This window comes from Cyanistes caeruleus, chromosome Z (genome assembly GCF_971803275.1).
Source record: "Cyanistes caeruleus chromosome Z, bCyaCae1.hap1.1, whole genome shotgun sequence".
Taxonomy (NCBI): Eukaryota; Metazoa; Chordata; class Aves; order Passeriformes; family Paridae; genus Cyanistes; species Cyanistes caeruleus.
The window spans coordinates 2,125,788-2,139,356 of record NC_141732.1 but is presented as its reverse complement, the minus strand read 5'-3'; the positions used below and the strand labels follow the sequence as shown (position 1 = coordinate 2,139,356).

General features: G+C 38.3%; 1 protein-coding gene and 1 long non-coding RNA gene across 2 annotated transcripts in view; one reads left to right on the top strand and one right to left on the bottom strand.

Annotated features, from left to right (window-relative positions):
* EDIL3 (EGF like and discoidin domains 3) overlaps window positions 1-13,569 on the top strand; it is a 231,965-nt gene that overhangs the window by 50,163 nt on the left and 168,233 nt on the right. The gene's annotated exons all lie outside the window — the stretch shown is intronic.
* Window positions 1-13,569, bottom strand: part of LOC147647974 (uncharacterized) — a 119,651-nt gene that overhangs the window by 48,738 nt on the left and 57,344 nt on the right. The gene's annotated exons all lie outside the window — the stretch shown is intronic.

Sequence of the window (13,569 nt, the reverse complement as noted above, 5' to 3'; positions counted from 1 at the left end):
GGCTTGTAAGCTGGAGTTCAGAGTACAGCCCAACTTAAAATAAGCAAAACATTTCAGGTAGACAGCCTGCTTTCTTTTCTAGAAGGGTGCAGCCAGGTGGGTGTCTCAATCAACCACTGACAGGAGGAGAGGGAACGGCCTCAGGCTGGGCCAGGGGAGGCTCAGGGGGGACAGCAGCAGGAATTTCCCCATGGAAAAGAGGGATCAGGCCCTGGAACTGCCCAGGGAGGTTTGCAGTGCCCATCCCTGGAGGAAGATGGATGTGGCACTCGGAGCTCCGGGCTGGGGACAATGTCGGGATCAGGCACAGCTTGGCCTGGAAGATCTTGGATATCTTTTCCAACCTAAAAAATTCTGTGAGTCTGTGAAACACGATGGACATCCAAAGGAGATCTTGATGCATCCTGACAGTTTTGTTTGTTTAAAAACAAGCAGTGAGGGGGAAGGAGGGAAGTGAGAGGAGCAGTGGCACAATTCCTGTGCCCAAAGAGTTTAGCACGCTGGCATTTGCTAAACATCTTCAATGCCAAAATGGTAATAAGCACCACATTTCTGAAGGGTTATGAATCTCAGAACTAAAATCAGCTATGTGTACGTAGAAGTGGTTTGATTAGGAGCACCTGTAAGCCTGGTTTCTATTTATTTTGATGTTCAAGCCTGGGAGCACAAAACCTGCAATTTTTTACAGGAGGCTGCTTTGTATTTCAAGAGCCCCTTTGATGTCCACAGAACAGATTGCACTTCGAGTCAGACAAATGTCTGAAATATTAGGATTATTGTGAGGCTTCTCCTTCAGCAGATGTAGAATTGGAATTTCACATTCAGGAGTCACTTGTTTGGCCACTCTTCAGCTGATTGTCAAGGCATCTAAAGTTATTTGAGTGGTCTTTTTCGAATGCTGAACTCTATATCTTCTAACAGCAGTATCTCAAACAGCATTCTTTAAATAACCATCTAAAATAATACATGTTTGGATGTTGATGGGTTTTTTATTGGGACTTTTTTAAAATTTTCTGTGAAATCTTAGCAATTGATGTCTCTTTTTCTGCTTGGATTCTGGCAGGGAAGTGATTCATATCAAAGTGCCCTATCATGTAGGAGAATGGAAATGACTGGCTTTAAGATCTTAATTCTTACAGAGATTGTATTTTCCCCTTAGCAAAAAAAACCAAAACAAAAACAAACAAAGAAAAACACACACACAAAATGAAAAATCAAAACAAATGAAAACCCTAAAACCAACCAAACAAACCAAAACCCAACAAAAAAACCACCCAAACAACAAAAAGCATCAAAAACCCCAAGCAAAAACAAACAAAAAACCAAAACATACCAAAAAAAGGAAAATAAAAAACCACCAAAACCACCCACAAAATAAGCCAAAAACATCCACAAAAAACAGCAACCCCTGCCAAAAAAAAACCCATAAAGCAACCAAACAAAACAACACAAAACAACACAGTAAATATAAACAAATTCACTGAACTTTCTAATATTCCCACAGAACTATAGTAGAAATCAGTCAGTTTAACTAAAAAGTTTCACTTTCCCAGTGGGAAATGAGATGACAAATAAGGGGTGATCTCCTTTCTTTATGGCTACTGTGATTTTTTGGGTTTGTTCTGCCCTGACAAATGCCCTGCTCAGATTCTCTGCTGCAGTCTGTCACTGAAAAGATGAATGTTTGATGCTTTTGCTCCTGTTTTATGCTCACCTGGAACTTTGACCTGCATGGCAATAGTGAGGTACAGGCAGGAAACAAAACAAAACAAACACACCAAAAAAAATGCCTTAAACCCTCAAGCTAACAGGAAACATCCAGGCTCTCGACAAATTTGTTCAGAGAGGGAAAAAAACACAGTTAAATCTCTAAAATCTTGAGGAATGTTGGGAGAGCCAGTCAGTTCTCCCTTTGTTATAAAAGCAGCAAGAACTGGAGGTAGAATCATGCAATCATTGGCTGTGATATCACAGAAAGGGGATTTTTGATGTCTGGACAATCTCTGTCACTCAATAAAATAGGTTCATTGCTTAGAGCCAGGCATTATCCAATCACAACCTCTGCTGCTTAATTTTTGATTTTCTTCTGGTCAGAGCTGGGTGATATCACCTACCTTTGGTATATGAGAAGTGTATCAACTCTTGGGCAGCAGGGTTTAAAGACTTGGAAGCAGAATTATTAGATAAGTAACCTGTGGGGACTCAGTACTGGATGTCATGTAGTTTTTGTGGGGTTTTCTGTAGCTTTTGAGGGCTTTTTTGGGTTGGTTTGTTGTTCTTTTGGATTTTTTTTGTTGTTGTTTGGTTTGGTTTTGGGTTTGCCTGTTTTGTTTTCAGGATGGCCATAAGCAGAGGTGTGTTTGCTGGTTCTACAAACCATTTTTAATAGTCCTTGTTTGGTTCTGTTACTCAGATTGGGGTTGCAGCAGGAGCAGGGCTTGATAACAAAAATACAAAACAAAGTAAACCCAAAACCAAAACCACACCAAAATAAACAACAAACAAACAAAAACCCCTAACACCTCCCCAAAAAATCCAAAAACACCCCGAAACCCTCAAAACAACAACAAAGCAAAACAAAAAAAACAAACAAAAACCCCATAACAAACAAACAAACAAAAAACCCACACCAAAATCAATAATCTTTGGACCTGATTTATTAGAAAGTATTTTTAGAAAGATTCATTTGGGACCAGGTATCAGATGGATTGATGAGGAAGGGGATGATTGTGGAAAGGCACTGATAATTTTGCTGTTAAAAACAGAAACAATGCAAGACCCCTGGAAATAAAATGTCATGGAACTTGCATCTCATGCTGCTGAATAGATAAGCATTTCCAGAAATGCTTACAACTGCAGTCTCCAGCCAGTGATTTTGAAGAAAAAACACAGAGATCTCTAGCAATGATAAATGCAATGCTTTTCATGGTTTTGTTTACTTTTAAGTACTTTGATCCCAGTTTTTAATCTATTTCACTCCTGACAATGAAACTTACCAAATTTACTTCATGCTTAACTTTTATTTATTCATTTATAGCGTGTTTCAATAGAGCTGTAGTGGAGGGCAATAGTGCCTGGCTTTGATCTGTAATGACTCAAGATGGTTTCTATTGTGATGCCTTGCAGATTGCTTTCAATAGCTGAGCTTTTCAGACGCTGTTGTCAGCCTTCCTTGGCAGCTGCTGAAAGGAAAATATTCATATCACATTGTCTTCCTTTCAGTCACCTACTAGGGTAGGTGAATAAAGAAGAAACAGGTTGCAAAATGCTGAAATTGTTGTTTTGAGCTGACTTTTCTTGAACTTCTATAAAGTATCCTGGTAGTTCAAATGCAGCTTTCGTAACCTAAATCACTTTATTTCTGAATAACATAGGAGGAGAATTCAGCAAATACTTTTGTCCAGTATAATAAATGTCTGCTTCCTTTTGTGCAGTACAAGCAGGGGATTTTTTAAATTTTTTTTATTGATTTCTCCAAATTGTCTTGCATACCTCTTGCATGTTTGGTTTAGAGCGAGACTAGAAGGAGCCATTTAGAGCAATTTCTGGGTTAGTAACCTGGCATTCTGAAACACCACTGAGACATAATTGATATGCCACTGGAATACACTAAAGGACTTGAGAGTTTCTGGATGCTTCTTAAAAATAATAGCTTTAAACTGCATAGCAAGAAGGCTGTAGAAGTAACAAGGGGAAAATGATAAAAGGCTGTACATGCTGAAAGACAAACACTACCAACCGAGGCTGAAATAAAAAAAAATTTAAAAAGCCACAAAAAAATAAAAAGTCTGGCTAAAAAGTAAAGAACTAATCAGAAACATATGAGAAATAGAAAATGTGGTTTAAGCTTTGCTGGATGGAAAAATGAGACAGGAAATTGGAGGAAAGGGTAGAAGGAATACTATGAGGAAATTAAAGCCCAAGAAATTGTCTTAAAAATTTGTGGTTAAATTAATGGAGAATACAACTCAGATACTGCTGCTGTTGGCAATATCGAGCTGTAGGAACACTATGGAGTTAATGGATTTAATTTGGGCTGGCCCCAGCATGAGGCAGGTACCCTTTGGATTTAAATGGATTCTGCTGATCTTGTTAGAAGCTGTTGTGTAAGAGCTCATGGCCCAGCACCAGCACTCTGATCCAGCTCCTTGGAAGAGCTTTTTTTTTTTTTAGCTTCCAACTTCCCTGGGAGATTTATTGGTCCTTAAACCTGCAGGGGTGCCAAGTGTTATGCAAACTGTTCTTTTATCATCCAGGATGATCAGTGGTGCCCTGGTCTTTGTGGCAGCTCCACCTGGGGCAGCAGTGGCTGATGCCAAACAGAACACCTTTTGGGGCAAAAAGCTGAATTTAGGGCAAGGGTGGTGTCCTAGCCCCACCGTGGTGACTAACTGTGGGTGTAGCTGCCTCGTGGTCTGGGACAGCTTACTGGAAAATGAATTTTCAGAGAGTTAGTTTGAGGTCAAGATATCAGAGCAAGGAAATGGCAGCAGTGAAAATGTTTGTAGGTCCCAGCAATACAGAGAAGTGCATATATATATATATATATATATATGTATGTGTGTGTGTGTGTATATATATATATATATATATATATATATATATATATATATATATATTACTCTGTACTGCTGTACTCCAATAAATAAAAACTTCCAGTGGCAAATACATAACAAAACACACACACACACACAATAACAGGTGATTCCTTTAATGAGGCTCACAAATAGAGGGGAAAAGGAATTCTCCAGTGAGCCTCTGGGTGGTTTTTAATACCTTTGTTTGAGAAGAAATACATTGAAATTCAGACTGGAATTTTATAATCTATTTATCAGTCATTTTAATTGTGGTCTCTTTGTTTGTCAAGATCAGGCTGCAGCAACATATTTGTGCACTCACAACAACTCTTTTATATGTTCTGTTGGTGAATAATGAGGTTTCTCTAATCACCTGGTTGTGCTGTAACTACTGTGTTGTTTGCTGCTGGCATAACTTGCTGTGCAGCAATGGCAAAAGACAAAAAAATAAGATTTGTAAGTGTAGGGTGGGGGCTGAACTGGTGTGCATTTTGTGTTCTGGGTGAAGGGAGAAAACTGAATGAAGGTAATTCTATCAACACACTTGAAAATAAGCTGAAGTCAGAGGACAGGGAGAAGTAGGAGACTGGTGGTGGTCACAAAAGTGTGTATACCTAATACACATGTTCCACTGGTCTGGTGCTAACCCCATACAAATCCATTTACAGACTTTGTTCTTAATCTGAAAAAAACCCCAAAGTCTTCTGTTGTGGCATCCCATGTTCACAGATGAGGAAAGTGGAAAAGGATCAGTAGGCACTGATGCACACTTATAACTTCATTTGTACCTATTAAACTGTTATCACCTTCCTCCCTTTGCTCCTGTGCACTGGATTAAGGAAGGAATGAATTTGGTTGTTTTTATTTTAATAGCTTAAATTTATTTATGAATATCTATTTGTCGTATTCATTATTCTCACCTCCTTCTTTGTATTTTTCCCTCCCTTTTGGATTTACTCTATGCTTGGTCCTGTGTTTTAAAAATATATATTCTGTGCAGATACAAGGCTGAGTTAAGTGTCAAAAAACAGCAATTGCATTTCAAACACGAAATGATGTGGACATCCCCTTCTGATTAACAGGGTTTGCATTGCACTGCTTCACAGCCACACCACGTTACCTGGGTGTAGTTAAAAAAGCACAGCTTTTTCCCCCCTGGCAGGGGAAAAAAAAAAACCAAACATACAAACAAGCAAACAAAAAAATAGAGACCAGTTAGATAACCCTCCCTGTGCTCCTTCCCCACTTTTAAGTCAGGGTGGGAGACCAAGTTTGTTTCCAGAACTCATCTGGGATGAGTCTGGGATGCTGAAGGGCAGGTTAATGACAAGTGAGTACAAGCAGTTATCATGCACTATCCTCCACAGAGATGTTTTGGCCATCTTGTGACGCCAGACGACAAACTGATTGCTTTAGGAACATTTGTCTGTGCTCAGAAGCTTAAAGAGAGTAGTTGTCTGGTTCAGTAGTCGAGGATCCATATGTACTGTTTTTAAAATATCATTTAAGCTCCCTGTTACGGTATAGTGTAGTAAAAGCATCCCATTCTTGGTCACTCCAATTGTGAACATCTGTAATTTACTCTCTTTTCTGCCTCACTTCTCCCTTTTTCCTCCTTTTTCAATGATTCTGCCCAGCTTCTCATTTTCATATGTTGTTCCATAGAAGCAGCGAAGATTTCCAAGCAGCTACCCAGCTCTTTTAGGCTTGGTTTACAAGGTACAGCAGATAATAAAAACAAATTTAAAAACCACCAGCAGGAATACAGGTTGGTTGTGCAGTGTGGCGATACTGAGATGAGGTTTTGACACGTATAAACTGTTTCCTTACTTCATATTCCTGTAAACCATCTTGGTGTGGTTTACACCAAGTGGCTCTAACAGGGCGAGGCAGCGCTTACAAAGTGGGAGCAACAAATGAATTTATCATAGCCCAGTTCACACCTTGGCTAAAGCTGTGTTTGGGTGTCTTCACGTCACGTGCTGCTGCATGGATTTTGTGCCCTCAGAGGTTCACACTCAGCTCTTGGAGTGCAGTGTCCAGCTCCTCAGGACAGGAGGGATGTGGAGCTCCTGGAGCAGCTCCAGTGGAAGCGGGGAAAAAGGTGATTCAGGGCCTGGAGCATCTCCTGGAGGATAGCCCTGGGTGTCCTCAGCTGGCACCAGATGAGCCGCTGTGGTCCCTTCCAAGCTGACTCACCCTGGCTAGGTTCAATGAACCTGATAGATTCATTATTTAATCCAGTTTTATATCATATTTGAGAAAACTCTAGGAAGAAACCTCATTTACAAGTATTTCGTAGAATCTATACACGGGTGTTTTTAAGCTTAAAAGTTTTGGACTTCATTGTGTTTGTGAACAAGTTGGGACAAATGAGGAGAGAATTGCATCTGTCCTTTCCAGAGGCTCTTAGCAAAAATGACCCAGAGGATTTTCATCACTCATCCACAGAGCTTACATGGTACTGCCAGCTGCATTGTCCAAAACAAACAGAATCAGTTCTTTATTGCAGCTGATTGCTGTAATGCCCTTTCTATTTCATATCCCTCACACGAGAGGCACACATCTGCAGTGCCTAATTGATATTCTGAACGTGGCCAGTAACATCACCTTCCTGTGAAGTCAGGAAGAAAATGATGAAAAGTGGCACTTCTGTTGTATCTCTTTAGGTGACGTGTCTTTTTTGAGAGTGGCAGGAATTCCCTGGCGAAAAAAGCTAAAAATCCATGTGACCAGAGAAAAAAGTGTGAAGTGAATGCAGTGAGGATGGTTAACTGCAATGATGAAAAGACACAGAATATTTTACTTTGTTCTCTTTATGCCCAGGGTTTGGTGTAATGGAAGAGGTCGTTGTGGAGGGTGCTCACATAGGAAAGCCTGTCCAGATGAAATGTCCATCTGGAGTGCTGGTGGGCTTTGCAAGGGAATCCCTTGCTTGCCTCCACATCCTCCACTCCTTTTACTCCTGCCTGCAGAGGGATTCTGGTGGGGATGAGCTGGATTGATTCCCAAAAAAGGCTGAATTCAGGTGGAGGTTCTGATTGTGAGCCAACGCCTCGAGATGGCACGGAGGGAAGTGGTTAAACCTGAAGCAAAATCCACAGTCCCCATGTGGTGTAAATATGAAAACCATCATCACTTCAAGAGTGTTGGCACCTCTTGTAAGAACATGTTGCCAAATAAGGTGTTTAAGGGTGCATACCCAAAACTAGGAATCAATGAATACTTTTCAAAGAGTAATGAGAATATGCTTAGAACTTACACTCTATAGTATTTCATTTTGGTGAAGACAGAAGCGTGCAATGAAGCATAATCAGAGTTTTAAAAACTGTTAATGACGACTTTTTAATTGCTCAACTTTCAAATTTGGGTTTGCTTAGGATGGGAAAAGATAAATTCACCAGTTCTGAGATTAAAGATTGCCTAGCAACCAAAGAATGAATACATCTAATGTAGGGAAAACAAAGGAAGAACAAACCCCTTTCATTTCCATACACGTAAAGTATGTATAAATATAAAAGTGTGGAGATAAATATATGTGTGTGCGTGTGCACAAACATAGACACACACCCTGGTTCTTCCAAATTGCCAACATGAAATATTGTGGATAATAATTAAAAAAAAAAAAAAAAAAAAAAAAAAAAAGGGAATCTAAAGGTAAAACCAAGATCTAGGATGTGGACAAAAACTGGGAATTTTCATTTAAAAGTGATAAATCCACACTAAGTGTTCGGGTTTTGTTTTAAATTGCCTTGTTTCACTGATGAAGTGACAGTAGAAAGTGGGAAGAGTCAAGATCAGTAAAAATATGTGCATCTAAAAGCTCTTAAGTCTGTAAGGATAAGAAGGAAAGGAGACGTCACCTGTCTAGAGAACATCATAATCAATTAGAACTTTTAATTTTGAAGGATTGTGCTAATGATTAAACTTCGTGCATTCATTTTTCCTCTGTGGAAAATGGGATAGGCAAGAAATATGAATATTTTATCAACTGAGACATTTCAAGTGAACACAATGCTAAAAATCTCCTGATCAGCTTTATAATTGAAGGACAAGTGATTGGAAATGATAAGGTATTTCTGTCATGACTCGGAATATCTTCTGAAAATTTCGATTGAACAAAACAAATTAACGGAGAGACAGCTTGGCCCAACTGCCTCATACAGAAAGTCTTAAGTTAAGGTCTTATTCATTCCCTTTTCATAAGCCTTTCCACCCCACAGACATGAAATTCAGGTTTATTCACCTGAGTCTCAACAAGGGGAAAAAAAAAACAAACCCTGTGTGAACACAACTGAGGTGAGCAACAACCAGAACCAAAGGAAAGCGTGGGGGGACTGCCTGGGTAATTCTTGCCAATTCTTTGTTGAGCATGCAGAGAGAAGAGATGTGGGGGACTGTGCTGGTGGGAATCAGGGCATCTTCATTAAAAGCATTTTTCTTCCCTCTCCCTGGCTCTCCAGGAAGCATCACTGCTGCTGGCTGGGGTTGGTGCTGGGGGTGGTGTCACCAGTGCTGTCATCTGAGCAGGCAGGGGAATAAATCTCTTTTTTCCTTTGATGAAACACTGTCTCGACTGATGGCAGCTTCCCTCAAATCCTCACAGCAGCCTGTGCATGAAAGATTTCCCACAAGTTGTAAAGATATTCAGAACTGTGTTACATAACCGCGTTCCCCCTTTAATCGTTTTTGATCCATTTTTTACTAATGAAGATGTGAAATGACAGGAATAGTTCACATTCTTTTTTTTCCCTGCAGAGCCTGTTGGCATAGAAATGAACTCTCTGTAACCTATGGAAGAGAGAAGAGTTTACTTTTTAAGCTGTTTTCTGTTTCTACTTGTGTTTCATATTGTCAAACATCAGATGCTTAAAAGGTCTGTAACACAGCAGGCTGAAGTGCAGTGACCTGCTGCTCTTTCACATTCAAATTAATAAAGTAGCTCACAGTGTAGACCTTTAGAAAGGCAAGAGATTATACTTTTTTTAATGCAGGAGGGGATTTATTATGACAGGAATTAATCTCTGCAGACATTACTTTGGGGCTTTATTCTAACTCTTGAAGTAGGGACACACTTTTACAGCACTGTACCGTTAGATTAAATCCAAATCTTAGGTCAGCACTTCATCTTCACCCAGGATTTATGTTTCAGCCCAGTCCCAGAGTGGGATTCAAACAGTAATTCTCTGCTTAGAATAATCTGATTTTCTTTTTGTAATGCCATCTCAGGTCTCGTGAAATCAGCTGCTGCATCTCCTCAGATTACAAGACCAGAAAAAGTTAAAATTAGAAAAAAAATTTTTACACCTGGTTTTACACAAGTTCATTGCAGTTCTCCACCACAACTACAAGCTACATCCTAAGTAGAGTCTCCTGATCACAGAGGTTTTCAAAAGTAACCAACTTGATTTTCATGAGACCTGTGATAAAATAATGAATTTTTTTGCTCTGAGTTTTACATTCTCCTGTAGTTTTCTTGTCCAGCAAGTGGACATTCAAAATTAATATTAACGTTTCATGCATTTTCTAAATCCATTTAGACACTCTGCCAGGAGTGTTCTAGCTAGAAATTTAGCTGAACTTTCTACCTGCCTAGTAAGCAGATCAGCCTAGAAAAGAAGCAGAAGGAGGTAGATGAGCTATTGGTATCTAGAAACCTTATTTTTCAAATAATAAGCGAGACAATTTAATTATTCCAACTGTCTTTTTTACCTTAGGAGAAACAAATTAGCTGCCTCCCCATTAAATCTGAAGAAATGGCTTACAAATTTCTTAAAAAGAACTGCAGAGCTCATCTGTTTCCATGCTCACACTTTGCATTCCTGCACAGGTGTGTCCTCAACATGATTTATGGTTCTGCTTCTCAGTAGTGCTTCAGCTGTGGAGAAATAGGTGTGAACTTGGGCACCGTGCAGATGATTCTGCAAATCAGGAAGCTATTAAAGCTCTTTTTCTGAAAATTGATTTTAACATGAAAATGCTACAGATGGCAAGTACTTTCTCGGTCTTCTTCTGAAGTTTAGGTGCTCTTCTTGGCTTCATAGCTGGTGTTTATTTTTGCTACATCTATACCAGATTTCTGTTGACTGGCTGTTTCCTGGGCTCTTTATTATTTTTTGGAGCTGCCTGGAGATTTCTCCTTTGGAACAAGTTTTATTCCGGTGAAAGTGAATGGCCATTATTTTTATTTCTTTTGAAGGAGCTTTTAAAATAAGCCATATTTCCTGTATCTGCACAGGAAAGTGAGTGCAGTTATGGCTGCTGCTTTAGACAGAACTCATGGCCCTCCTCTTCCCATCCATGGTAGAACCAAAATCTTGAACTTTAAAACACACACTTTATAGAATACCAGTAAAAATCATTGTGTCTCCCTAAAAATCTGTGTTTCTAACATCATAAACTCATATGTCATTCTCTTTGCAGCTACAGCATCAGCACATTTACCTCAGTAGCAGCTGCTGTGAATTTCACTGCCTCATTATATAATGTACACTCAATGTGTTCATATTTATATTTAATGCCCATTACATGAAAGAATAAAGAGGGTTGATTTTCTTCCATGCTCACTTGCTATTTCACAGATTGTGCTCTATTTTTTAAATTACAGAGGGAAGCATGGCACAAACACCTGAATGGTCTTTATTTAATCACTCCAATCATTACAGCTCTGAAATGTGAATTCACACTTTTTTTCTTTTTTTTTTAAGGCAGGTTTCTTTCTTTATCATCACGCCATTGTCTCAAGCAGATGTCTCTCAGAGCAGCAGTTCTGCCAGAAACCCTAATAGTTATCATTCTAGGTGTTATAGTTGAGGGAAATTCTCTCCATTTCAGGCTAATGATGATGTTGATGAGGACTGGAATGCAGGCCTAATTCAGGATCCTGTACCTGAGCTTTCAGAAAAACTGTAACATTAAATAGTCAACAGCTTTAAGTCAGAGTAAATAATTTTTTTTCATGCTTTTCACTTTTTTTCTTTCATTGAAAATTAGTAAGTGCCTAATAAGGGCAGCTGGGTGGCGTTTCTGCTTCTAGAATGAGTGCTTTACCAAAGTGCAGGTGGTTGTGGGGTGGAACTTCTCCCCCTGAACATCTCCTTCAGCCTTCACATCACAAAAGTTGTTTTCATAAACTGAATTTCTACTCTTGACAAGGATTGATGGGCTAGCTGTTAACATCACAGGGTGCTGCATTATTTATACACACAAGGGTTGGGCTCCTTCTTTCAGGCTGTCCTTCGCTGTCAAGCAAAGAATTGAGCTCCTCAGTCAGGAATCACGCAATGTTTTGTTTTTATGGGGTTTTATGGGATCAGAAAATATGTTACATAAATGTTTAAAGTTCAGCAAAGAGAGGATGTACAGCTTCCACTCAACTTTCCACCTTTGACCTGCTTGTGGAAAGGAGTAATGGTTGTACATTCAGAATTTTAGTGAAAAGCACATGGCTTAAAAGTAGTTATGTGATCACATGTAAAGGAGCATGATGGACTTGCAGAACAGCTTCCCTCTGGGTGCTTTTAATGAAAAAGATACAGGTTCATTGACTGAGTTACTCATTATGGGCAAAAAAACTTTATATTTCTTAAAAAAAAAAATCCTAGTTTTTATTAGAGAGCAAATACATCTCCATTTTATTGGAGTTCTGCTGTATAATTTTTCCTGAGTTTGGAGAATTAGGGAGAGTTCCTAATTAAAATTCTAATTTTGAGTTTGCATGGATCTCTTTGATTTTATTATTTTTGTCATGCCTTTTTTTATTCTTAACCAACCATGGTTTCCAAAGAGAGGATGGATGATTTGCTCAGGAACTGATTTGACTTCAAAATCTTCTGAAGAAATTAAAGATGTGCCAAAAAATAGTAATAATAAATAAAATCCCACAGATTTAGGACCTCTTGATACTAAATCAAGTACCAAAGGTTTAGGTACTGTGTTCAGACACGTTTTCACACTTCAGGTACACTTTTACTCTTGAGTGGCCATGCAAAGAAAAGTGCAAGGTTAGTCAGACGTAGGAAAGACAAACATGAATTACAGGTTTTATTTGACAATGAATCTTACTGGAATAATTTCAGAATGTCTTAATAAAATTACAATTATAATTTGTCTCTTTATTTTATTTTATTTTATTTTATTTTATTTTATTTTATTTTATTTTATTTTATTTTATTTTATTTTATTTTATTTTATTTTATTTTATTTTATTTTATTTTATTTTATTTTATTTTATTTTTTTTAATAACTGAATTTCTCCTGGAGTGTTTGTTCAGTTTTCAGAAATTTGTCAAATTATTCAGAAATTGAATAAAAAAATTCAGATTTTTTTTTTTCTGAAAAATATGCTGAAAAGACAGCATATAGAAAACCACCATGGAAAGCCATCATCCTGCAAGAATTATTGGAAATGATATATTTCCTTTTTTGCATTTATTTTACTGTTCCATTTGCAGAATCTCTCAGGTTAAATTAAAAAAACACTATTTTGGTAAAAGCTGTGTCGCATTTTAACGGCAACAAATCCCTTAATCAGTTGTGTTGAGATAAAATGCACCCATATCAGCTTTTCTTACTATTGACAGAGCCCTCAAAATCAAATTCTGTTCATCAAACTCAGTGGAATGCATAACAAATTAGATTTCAATATTTCAGCATGAACATCCTCTCAAGAGGCACAAAATGCAAATTGGAGAAGATATTTGTTGATTCAAAGGTGATATTTATTTTGTTCAGCACAATTTCACAGACTATAAGCTATAAATAAGGGAGAAATCATTTTATGTGATTTTTGCTAATTTAAGTTTCAACATTTGCACAGCCTGCTACCTCCTCTTAAGCATAATTGTGCAGCTTCTCATTTGTCTGACTGCATGATATTTGATTTTATACCATGATGTAATTCAACCAATGTTGTTTACAGTACAGACTTTTCCTCTTTAGGTCCTTTTTACCATTATGTGACTCAGACAGGATAGGTTGTTTTCTGCTTGGC